An 11,365-nucleotide genomic window follows, 5' to 3' on the forward strand; every position below is an offset into this window, starting at 1 on the left:
GAGCGACTTCCCGGCCGGCCCGGTTCTGTGCTGCGAATCACAAACCGAACTTAATGGTGTCTGTCGGACTCTTGTAATGGAGTCGATGCAGTCGGGGGACGCAAAGCGCTTCCGGTAAAAACCAGGATGATTGCCTTTGTTCCTCAAGAGTTCTCATCAGGGGCGCGCAGAAAAAAGCCGTTCGCTGAAGAAAAACGGCTAATGAGGGATTAAATGTTAGCAAAACAGCATCAGCAGATCTGGTTTCTGCCGGAAATATTCACAGAGGAGCGGCTTTTAAACATGGCTGACTGAAGACGAAGGCATTTACATGGAGAGCAGAACTTGTTCTCTGAGTTGGAAAGCGTTTTGTGTTGCGTTCCCGGTGGACAGAAGAAGAAGAAAACGAGGAGGAAGATGATTGACGCGACTCCCTGCTGATGTCTGGGTTGGGCTCGTCATTAAAACCCCATTACATTCCTGTTAATGTACATTTAATGATGCCGGATCGTCCTTCACATGCAGCTCACTGAAAACAAAAACAGATTGATGCGCCAGCCGTACGGAGGCCTCTACCTGCCAAAATCAACACAAAATATTTAACTGGATAAATTATCACTGGCATTTATATTAAATATAAATATTTCAAATCAGTTTAGCTTCAGAAAAGATGTCAAAGACAGATTAATATAATTTTTTAAAAATGGTTTTCTACAGTGTCTGACAGCTATTAGGAAACACAATATAGAAGATTATTACATAAATAAATAGAATAAAAAACAGAGCTAACTTGAAAATAAAGGAAACAATAGAATGGAAATGAAAAGAAAAGCAGACATAAAGAGATCTGGGTGTCAAAAAAAGAACTTTGGCTAACGGATGCAAACATGCAGAAAACAGGCGGATGATTAAAACACAAAACAAATCCAACAGAAAGACGCTGCAAACGATTAAAACAAGTGCAAATGAAAAATGCCCCAACCACTAAAAACATGCTGCTAATAAGAAAACCAACTTGAAATATGAAATGCTGCAAACTAGCGACACAAAATGGAAGTCCTCCAGACCACAAGGGGGAGTCTGGAGTAGGTAATATTCTCTATGAAAATAGCCTAATGTTCAGTAAATATTACTTGCATTTCACCTTCTCTTGTTTGGATCTAATTGCTTTTTCAGCTAATATTTGTTATTGTAAATCTAATAAGAATAGAAACGGATGTTTTGTAATTAACATAAGGATGTAAATAAGGCGAAGAGCTTCAGTCTACACTAATGAATAAATATATTTAGGACTATTTTGAATTTCATTGATTACAGTTGGAATGTAGATTAAAATATTATTGTTACTATTATTGTTGTTATTATTGTTATTGTGTGTCTGTGTGTTTTAGTTGGAATAATCTAAACTAATAACACTGTAAAACACTAAATGTTTGAAACAGATGAAGTATAACCAACCTTTTATTCTTTTCTTCCTCCATCTTGCTTCTAGATATCATGACATCCCATTTTTACCAAGACTCTGGTCCCAGACCAATGTTTTCATATCACTGATTTGTTGGTCGACTCCCCCTGGTGGCCTGGAGGACTGCCGTTTTGGGGCGTAAGTTTAAATCATTTTGTACTGTAAATACAAAACGTTTTACTGCATTTTTCCTCCTTTCTCCTATTTCCTGTTGCAACATTTCGTTTAAATTTGTTTTATTGTTTTTATGTTTTTCTTCTGTTTTCTGCTATTGTAGCACGTTTTGCTAGCAGTGTTTTTTCTGTCACATTAGTTTTGTTTTTGTATTTGCATCATTCATGTGTTTGCTGCATGTTTACACCTGTAGTGTGTACCTGTTCTCACACCCAGACATCTTTGTCTGTCTGTCTTTAATTTTTATAGCAATAATTCCTTTATTTTACATTTAGAATCATTGCTATATTCTGTTATTTTATTTGTTTTTATGTTAGCCAACAGTCAGATGGAAGCAGAATACATTTTGCTTTACAGTAGCTCCATTTATTGGACTTTCATTTTCAGTCCAGTTCATTTTAAATATGATTTAAATAAAATGATTACCAGCAGGTTTTATCTGACGTTAAGCTTCCTGTCTGGGAGTGTGTGGAAAGCTGCTCTCTAGGATGTCTGCTGCTCCTCAACTCTTTTCCGGTTTTGTAATTTCGGAAGAAAATTAGCTCCATGATGAGTTTGACCTCCCGCTGCTGATATCTCAACCTGTGAAGGTTTGGGGAGTGGCAGCGATAATCTGAAAATGGACAAAACCGTCTGAGAGAAAATCTGTTTTCCCCGCGGCGGGAGGAAAACAGGAAGCAGACGGAGGGAGAACCTGCTGGTGTTCATCCACAGATGACTGGAACGGCTTAAACCAAAACATACTGGTGTGTTGGAATGGCCTAGTCAAATCCAGACCTAAAACCAACCAAGAAATTGAGGCAAGAGTTGAAAGTTTCAGTTTGTAGATGTTCGAGGCTGCAGGTAAAATCTGTTCTGGCTCAAGAAGGCTGAATAAAAATGCACGCCACACTTTTCAGATTCCTGTTTGTGCAAATGGCTGAGATGAAACATTTTCATCCCACTTTCACATCATGCATTACGTGCTGAAGGCCTGCAGCACAGCGGCTTGCAGCACAGCGGCTTTCACTGAGGTTAAAGGTGAAACGTTTTGCAGGTTGGTTCACGTCTGAGAGGGAAAAAACTCAGAGATCAATAATCAAAATTTCTCAAAAATCTGATGAGAAGTTGAGCTTAAAATTACAGAAAAGCTCAATTTTTGCCATGTTATTGAAGTTTATGTCGGTTAACTTATTCTATCCCGTCTAATTAAAAACACTTTAAATCAAAAGTGGATTTTTCTCATTTTCCAGTTAGAAATTTGTTGACACTTTAATAAAATCTGGATTTAATTTAAAGGCTTTTCTCCAGGGTTATGCAAATAAACGTAGAGGGTGTTGTGATTTAATGAAATGAATGCACCTGCTCTGAGCCGCTGTGTGGACAACGAGCTGCTGCACATAAAGATGTAATTTAATAAGTGAGTCAACATATTGCAGAGTTTATTATGATGCTTCCAAATTACAGAAAAAATATTTACAGAATAAAGAAGCAAAAAAAGTCCGAATATTTTATTTTTAAGAGAACATGTCTGACCCTAAAACAAGATTTATGTAAAAACAGAAAATGATAATCTGTTGAAACGTCAGGATGTTCAGAGGAGCCGATCACATTTGTGTTGAATTCCTCCATAAACTGTTTCCGGGTCCGGTTTCAGGTCCTGCAGTGGATCTGAACCACGTTTCACTGTGAGCGGCGGCCCGCAGCACCATGAGCCGTTACCTCATGGTGCAGAAAGATCTGCTTAGTAAATCCTGAAGTCCTGAGGTCCGTCTAATGATGGAGGAGAGGCAGGATAAAACCAGAAACGGTTTAAACGTTTCATGAAATCTATAAAAGTCATGATACTGAGTGGCACCAGAACCTCATGCTGGTTCTGCTGGGTTCAAGTGGAGCAGATTATGGATCTGTTCATGACCGGCAGACAGAAATGATTCAACAGCTTAAGCCATCACATTCTCTGTTGTTTTGCTATTTTCTGCTTATTCTGTGATGTCTATAACAGTTTTAAACTATGCAGTAAAGGGGATGTACGGAAGGAAATTAGGACCACTAAAAAAAAGAAACAAATAAGAATTCCAACTTTTATTGTAGAATTCTGAGATTAAAGTCAGAATTTTGGAAATAAGCCAGAAATCGGAGATTAAATTCAGAGTTTTTGTTGTATGGAAAGCCATGTGTGCCACAAATTGCCACTTTTATGAAGTGTCTGGTTAGAAAGTCATGCAAAAAAAATGGTGCTTTGTGGCTTAAGACACCGTAAAATACAAAGAAAATCCTGTAAAAAAGCAGCTTTTCATGCCGAGGTAGGAGTACCTTCTGAACGATGAAAATGAAGGCGTTTATTCTGGTCATTGAACGTTGCTTTAAACATCGTCGCATATAAAAAGCAATGTTCAGTCACTGAAATGCTGACATTTTTGCGATTTCTTCCGTCATAAAAAACAGCATTTTGATGTGTTTTTGGCGATTTTGGTGTTTTTTGCGTTACTTTCTAAACCAGTGGTCCCCAAAGTGGGTTCTGGAGGCCCGGCATCCTGCATGTTCTAGTTCTCTCCCCAGTGGCCGTAACAACCTTTTTAGCATGTCAGTGTTCCTCTTAGGGCTCTAATGAGCCATCATTTGATCCAGGTGCGTTAAACCAGGGAGAGACTAAAACTTGCAGGATGCCGGGCCTCCAGGACCCGCTTTGGGGACCCCTGTTCTAAACAGACACGTAGTAAAAAGTGCCAATTTGTGGCACACCTAGCTTTCCATATATTCTCAACATAACTGTTTATCCCTGCACCAACCTACACAACAATATCATTTTTACACACAATCATCGTTGTAAGCAATATTTTGCACCAAACTTTTAATCATCTCTTACAGTTTTTGTGCGAATTGGACTTTTCTCGGTCATAAATCCTTGCTCCAGCATGGCGTATCTTGTCCTGCGGCTCGGTTCTGCAGAGTTTCTTTGGCTGTGTGGGTTTGTTGTGAAGTTCAGGTGAAGTTCAGGTAGACAGCTGAGGACAGGATGAACCTTGAGGGCCGACAGAAGCAGCTGGGGGAAAATGACTCGGCAGCAAAGTGCGCCGACTCTCCACAAAATCTGACTGCATAATCAGGGAACAGCAGGTTGGGACAAAGTCAGCCCAGTCCAAGTTCCTCTGGGTCAGCGAGGGAGTTCTGGAAAGTTTCCTGACAGACGGACACGGAGCGTGACTCAGTGGTAACCGTGGTAACCCTGCCAGCTGCTGAGACGGGCAGGCTTTAAAAACGAAGAACAAAATCTGCTTCAGAGGGAAAATTTCTCCAAGACATTTGGACGTATGGATGCTTGATCAGTTTTTAACAACACAGAGGGCAAAATAAAGAGCCACAAAGAAAATGCTTTTCATATGTTTAAGTAAAATATAATAAAAATGCAATTTCTTCTGAAGAATGAATTAATGATTTCTCAAAACTGGATATTTTGCTAAAATGCCAAAAGTTTTCTTCAGTTAAATGAAGAAAAAACTGCAATAATTATCTCTGTACAGAGTAATGAGACTTTGGGTTGACCTTTGACCCTGTTTAATTCTCGAACATCATGTCAAATCTCCGCGTTAATCCAACTCCAGTCCGTTTGTTTGGAAAGTCCAGTTCGTTTGGGGAGGTGTGAACACAAAATCCAACTCTGAGGCGAACTCCGCTCAAAAGCGAAACGTCTCTGTTTGTCCTTTTTTATACAAGTTCAGTTTTTTCAAAAGTTCATACATTTACAGTTTTATGTAGTTGAACTGAGGGCTCAACTTTGGTTGCTAGGTAACGGGTTGAGCTAAGGTGGGGTTGCTAGGCAACGGCGGAATGTGACTCAACAATCGGAAAAATTTTGAACTTCCTGAAATTTCCAAACATTAAAAGAACTGAAATTATTCCCAGAAAACACTTTGTGTTTTTTGTTCTTTTTTTAAGAGGCATTTGAGGCACAAATGGAAGAGCAAAAGCATATATCATATATAATTTTAAAGGGTTTTTTCGCCATTTCTCCAGGTGTTTCTAACCTGTACTCAACCTCTGTTAAACTTTTATTTCTTCATTAAGTCTTAATCACTGGCAATAGTCTCGTCTTCTGTCAGGCGACTTTATTCTGGCTCTGTTTCATTTTAAATTGTGAAATTTGTCCAAATGAAAACCTTCCAACTCTGAATGAATCTGTCGGTTTTCCTGTCGGCCTGAAATCAGGCGTTTCTGCTGCTTCCCTGATATGTTTCAGTCGTTCCCCCGGTTAACCCCGTCTCCTCAGACCGTCTGAGGTTTTCATCTCTCCTCCTCTTCCTCTCTGTCTGATCGCCGGCTCCAGTCTGAGGTGCAGCGCTGCCAGAGGAGCAGATTAATGGAGCAGCTTCCTCCTTGGCAGCGATAAAACACACCCATCGCGCCCCCGGCTCTCCTCTGACGCCGTATCCAAATGGATCTGTCGCACTTCTGGAGATTAGATTAAATTTGGTGGTAATGTGAAGCCATTTTGTGAAGAGAGATAAACTACCATCTGCTCTTCTATACACTTTTTCACTCACATCCTGAGCCGTTATCAACATCCATATGATTGTTGTCTGGATGTGTCTCAGATTATCAGAACCGGTTCTTGTTTTTCAGCTTCGGTTCGCCAGCGTCCATCTGGGTTTGATCCTCCTGCAGGGCCGAGCGTCGGGCAGCGCCGGCTGCCAGCAGATCGCCGGTGGGCGGCGTGGAAAACGCCTCACGCTGTTTGTTTGCCTCAGATGGATTCGCCTGTTTTTGGCGGAAAAAAACGCATGCAGAGAAGAACAGTCAACAGGTTCGTCCTCCTCCCAAACATGAAAATTTGTAAGAAAAATGTTTTAGATTAATCTCTGTAATTTTCTAGAAGAAACTGGGAATTTTCTGAGCTCAAAAAGTAAAAAAATTGCAGGAAAAATCTTGAATATTTTGAGATTAATTTCACATATTTTCTAGAAAAAAACACTTTCTGTGCTTTTAAAGTAAAAAAATTTTGACTTTGGAATTTTTTTGTTTCAAGTCACATATTTTCAAGATTTTTTCTGAAACATGTCAGTATTTCTGAAATTTTTCTTGAAAAGTTTTTAGTTTTTGAGATCATAAAGTTTTTTCTAGATAATTTCTGAGATGAATTGGAAAAAAATTTTCCACGCAAATTTACAACTTTTTGAGCTCAGAGAATTTCTTTGTCTTGAACATTAGAGAGAAGAATCTCAAACTTTGAGTTTTCTGGTAGAAACGCACGCCTCCTGTTTTCTGTGTATAATAAGCCATTGTTCTCACTGGTTTGTTAAACTGGAAGATTTCCAGTTCCTCACGCAGCGCGACGGTTTCAGGACGCCTGAAAGCCTCGCAGCTTCGTTCATTGATCTCCACAAAGCCTTTGATTCAGCAGATTTTGTAATTATGCACACTAATTAGTGCTCCCACTAACTGCAGTGTGTACTTGTTGATGGCTTCACATCAAGTCTGTTTTGTGGTTTCAGAGAGACGCTCCCAGTAAAATGCAGATGGCTCATATTCACCAGCTCAGATTTGTTGCAGTCTTTAAATGAAACTGGATCTGAGCGTGTGGCAACAATGAGTTTAACAAAAACAACTTTCTGGTTAAATTCAGCACTAAAAAACAGATTCCAAAGCCTTAACCAAAGTTTACCAGACAGACGGGTAATTAAGGCTTTAGAATTTATGGAAAAAATAATTTAGTGGAAGCTAAGTGGCTAATTCTTTTCAAAGTTAGCTAAATTTAATATTAGCTGTTAGCAGATTAGCTAACAACTCACCACTCACTGTTGGCGTTCTGAATTATTTATATTGGAGCAGAGGCGACGTCACACTGTGTGCCACAGAAAGCAGTTATGTCAGAACAAACACGGGTTTGTCATTTTAAACAGCTTTTAGCATCTTAAATTAGCTATTAGCATGATTAGCTTGGCGAGGCTCACCGGTAGCAGCCTGGATGTTTTCCTTATAGAGGACCTTTTGTGTTACAATGAGGCTTTATTTTAGGATTTGACACTTTAAGATTCCTTGTGTGTTTTGTTGTGTATTTATCACGTATGTATCTGAGCTGAACGCTGTTTCTAATCACCTCTCAGTTCATCAGCTTTCTGTCGGATCCTCCTGGTTTTTCCACCAGCAGGTTTTCTTCTTGTCCTCTCATGATTCATAATTTTAGATTTTATTCCTATTTTTAGTATAATCTTCCATTTTCACTCTTTTAAATGAGAAAAACCAAAAGAATTTTGCTGCCTTTCAGAAAGAGTCGCCTGTTTTATTCCTCTTGCTTTAAAATTACAGATCAGAGACTTTTACCAAACAACCCGACGTTTTTTTTATTTAAAAAGTGTCAGCTTTAGGTGTCTCCTTCAGATTTAATTGTTGGACCGATGCCTGCAGACTCGGGCTCTGAAAGTGAAGCGGCGGATGGGACGTTAGGCGAGACAAAGATTGTTGTAAGCAGGAGGTGATTAAAGCTGGAGTGCTTCACGGGCCGGCAGCCAGCAGGATGGAGAGCCCAGGAAATTACATTTCTGAACAGAAGGACTTCTGGCAATTACAGTCAGAACAGGAGCTTGGGGATCCACAAAAATCTTCACTCTAAAATGTTTTTAAAAATCCAAAGTGATGCTTGACATGCATGATCTGCAAAGAATGGAAAACAATTTGATTGTTTAAATAATCCCAGATCTGTTCATTCATTTCAAAATAAAGCACAATTTGCCATCAATTAAATAGATTTAATCAACAAATAAAGGAGGGGTACATTTCTGTCAACTCAGAAATGTTGACATTTTTGTCAGAATATTTTTAGGAGTTTGAAAAGTTTAACATTTTCAACTTGGAACAGAAATTTAAAATTTAAAAACTCAGAAATTTTCAAGAATTTTCTAGAAAATTTCTGAGAGTTTTGGCAGGAATTTATCAAATGTATGTGTTAAAAGTCGACTGCTGCACAGAAATCAGCTTTTATTTAAATGATTAAACTTGAATAAATATATGAAACACTTTGATCCACATCAATAAAAAGTTAAACTTGATGCTTTTCTTTTAATTCGGCAAACACAAAAAATCATGTTTTAATTTTTGGATCTATAGTGAATAACATCCCCTTCGTACACAAACAGACAACTTTTATTGGGTTGATTTTAGGTTTTTAAATGTACTTTTGACTCAACAGTTTTGCCCAAAAAGTTTGGACACCCCTGCTGTACAAAGACTCCAACCTACTGACCAGAAATATAGAGCTGATAAATATTACTGACACTTTGATGCCATTCTGATGTGGAGGTTTAACACAATTAATCCATGAAAGTGTTTAAAATGAGGCATTTCTATATTTACATTTATTTATTTGTTGTTGTGATTCATTCATAGTTTAAAGTGAACATGTCACATGTTGATATAAGCTAAAGTTTTGAATGAAAAAGAGCATTTGGAAGAGAAATGTAATTTAGAATAAGGAGAACTGGCTGTTTTGCCCCATTTTAAATCTTTAAAATCACAATAAAGATCAACATCTGCTTTGAAAAGTCAAATTGAGGAAGTTCTTTATGGAAACAAGCCGTATTATATTCCTGCTTTGAAGATGACGGATGTAAATGAGTTCCTCTCGGGGAGCGCGGCGGGAGGAAACCTCCTGCTTTCTCTCAAGTTTTGTTGGTTGAGTTGCAGCCGCTGTAATTAAAAATCTGCGCTGGAGGGGAAGCTGGGATTGATAGGAGCAAACAAAGTTACTGGTACAGGCGATCAGATTCATTAGGCGTGTTTGCAGCTCAACGCGGGGCGATACATCCTTCCAAACATTAGATGGGTTGATTCACAGTCCAGCTTGCTGAGGGCTTTTCTCAGTATGTGGCAACAGATGAATATTTATCAGTTTATTGCTGCAGGGCTTTAAACTCCCAACTGTTCACTGCAGATAAAGTTTAATACTATGATCAAAAACATGTAATCATGTTGCATAAAGCAGTTTATTGCCTCATTGATCCAATGAAAGTTCGATAAAAATGATGGCAAATTAACTAAGAGGAGCTTAAATGAAATTCTTTCTAACGTTTCTTCACTCAGAAAGACTTACAGCAGCATTTCAGTCATGTGGCAGTCTAAACTTTGACTAGGCCATGGCAACGCTATGCTTCTTTTAATTTTAACGGGTTATGACCCTGTGAAAGAATGACCACGCCCCCTAAAGTGAGCCAAGCCAAAATACAAAGGGGGCGTGGCCAGATCTGGTGATGAGTGGAGGAAGGTTAGTTGGGCGTAATCAGCTCAAGAGAAGCACTGTCGCCAATTTAGCAACTAGCAACAAGGGTTGCCAGATCTGACTGACAGTTTCCAGCCCAAAAACAAAGTAAAAACTGCCCAAATCTCCTTTACAGTCATGATGTTGCCCTGAAATTTCAGTTTTACAATTCTACTGCACAGTGAGGCTTGATTAGCCCATGACTAATCATTGATGATGTCACAATCGACAGATTCTAGAGGTTTAAAAATAACCTGAGTTATAAGATAAGTGCAGTATCACAGCATTTTATTAAAAGTTTTTTTTTCTTTTCTGTCACACAGTGACAACTCTTTTGAAAGACTTTTCCTCTGAAGCATTTTTAAAATGTGAAAAGCAGCCAATATTTTAACAACTCACCCAAATCTGTTTATTTTCCAGCCGTATTGGGTGAAAACCCAATACGGCTAAAATAATCCATTGATTATTTTAAAATGCAGCTAAAACACCAGCAGCCTTTTAATTTAATTTTATATGTTCAATGTGCTTTTCCTTCCTGTTTTTATCAGTGAAATAAAATTTTAATTATTTTATATTTTCGACATATCAGGCATACCGTAGAAAAATCTAGTTGCTCCCTTTGCTTTACTTAAAGGAGATCTGGAGAGGATTGTAATGACTTTCGAGACAGGCCTAGTCAAAGTCCTTCATTTCCTTTAAACCTCAGAGTTATCTCCACATATTCATGAATTATTTTTTAAGGTAATTGATTTTATCTCGACGTATCAGAGGGAAGGGGGTTATATTTAATGTATTTTCTATGAAGGATAAAAAGTAAAACTTCTCTCAGAATTGTAAAATATGTGAAGCAGAATTGAAATTGTTGGATTTTCAGCAGTTCTGAGCAACAACGTGACGTTTGGCTTTGGTGTGGTGGGTTTATATTGGCCTGCTGGCTGGAGCTGCTCTCTCTCCGTCCGCGCAGTGAGAATGGCTTCCTGACATCTTAATTGCCTGAATATGAGCCTTTCTGATCTAATGCGGTCTTATCGGCTTCCTCTGCTCTCTGGAAGCCGCAGGGCCTGAAACGCTGATTGTCTCCATGACAGATATGATCAGCATTAATGCTATCATTAATCACAGCCTTAGTAATGGAATGCTAATGCTTCCAAACGCACACACATATTTATGCTAGTAGGTGAGTCCTGTGGCGGTTCTGCACTGCGGCCCAGTTGGTTCTGGTTCTGTATGTGAGGCAGAACCGGGTCTGACTGAAGCCAGATTGTTGGAGCGGAAACAGTTTTCCACGAAGTCTGGACGGAAAACCAGAGGAATGTTTAGGAGACGAGAAAAATCAAAAACTTGTTGGAGGTGAAAACATCAACATGTGAATCCGAACCTCCAGGGATTATTTCAGATTATAATTATTAAACATCCAGGGATTATTTCAGATTATAATTATTAAACATCCAGGGATTATTTCAGATTATAATTATTAAACATCCAGGGATTATTTCAGATTATAATTATTAAACATC

General features: G+C 38.7%; 1 long non-coding RNA gene across 1 annotated transcript in view; it reads left to right on the plus strand.

Moving 5' to 3' along the window:
- The first annotated feature begins 1,345 nt into the window (after positions 1-1,345).
- The window catches only part of LOC107833630 (uncharacterized), a 40,063-nt gene continuing 30,043 nt past the window's right edge, over positions 1,346-11,365 (plus strand). Inside the window, exon 1 of the long non-coding RNA XR_001659390.1 lies at positions 1,346-1,582. This is a non-coding gene — a long non-coding RNA (uncharacterized LOC107833630). The remainder of the gene's footprint in view (positions 1,583-11,365) is intronic.

This window comes from Poecilia formosa, unplaced genomic scaffold (genome assembly GCF_000485575.1).
Source record: "Poecilia formosa unplaced genomic scaffold, Poecilia_formosa-5.1.2 Scaffold417, whole genome shotgun sequence".
NCBI classification, from domain to species: Eukaryota; Metazoa; Chordata; class Actinopteri; order Cyprinodontiformes; family Poeciliidae; genus Poecilia; species Poecilia formosa.